The sequence below is a fragment of the Sinocyclocheilus grahami genome, unplaced genomic scaffold (assembly GCF_001515645.1).
Source record: "Sinocyclocheilus grahami isolate Dianchi unplaced genomic scaffold, SAMN03320097.WGS_v1.1 scaffold236.1, whole genome shotgun sequence".
NCBI classification, from domain to species: domain Eukaryota; kingdom Metazoa; phylum Chordata; class Actinopteri; order Cypriniformes; family Cyprinidae; genus Sinocyclocheilus; species Sinocyclocheilus grahami.
Window position 1 is genome coordinate 183,228 of NW_015505415.1, and position 397 is coordinate 183,624.

The 397-nt window shown below is 26.4% G+C and overlaps 1 protein-coding gene across 1 annotated transcript in view; it reads left to right on the plus strand.

Annotated features, from left to right (window-relative positions):
- LOC107597757 (Golgi apparatus membrane protein TVP23 homolog B-like) overlaps nt 1–397 on the plus strand; it is a 5,558-nt gene that overhangs the window by 1,158 nt on the left and 4,003 nt on the right. The window lies entirely within an intron of this gene.

A 397-nucleotide genomic window follows, 5' to 3' on the forward strand; every position in this document is an offset into this window, starting at 1 on the left:
TATATATATATATATATATATATATATATATATTATAAATGTTTTTACTGTCAATTGAATGCATCCTTGCTGAATAAAAGTATTAATTTATATTAAAAAGGCCAAACTTTTAAATGTTAGTGCATGTATATGACATACAGTAAATGTGAATTTGCTTTTCTGCTAAAATGTGTGAATATTTTCTCCATTTATTCTCATGTTTTGTGTTGCATTTGCTGGGTTTCCATCCAAAGTTGTGAATTTAACTTATGTGCAAAAAAAAGTATACTGCATAAAACATCAGAGAATATGAATTCATATTAAGTTAAGAACCACATAATATTCGTGAATTAAGGGATTTTTTCCCTCAAAATTTGTCATTTCCATCACTCGTTTCTGATGCGATACTTCAAAATGC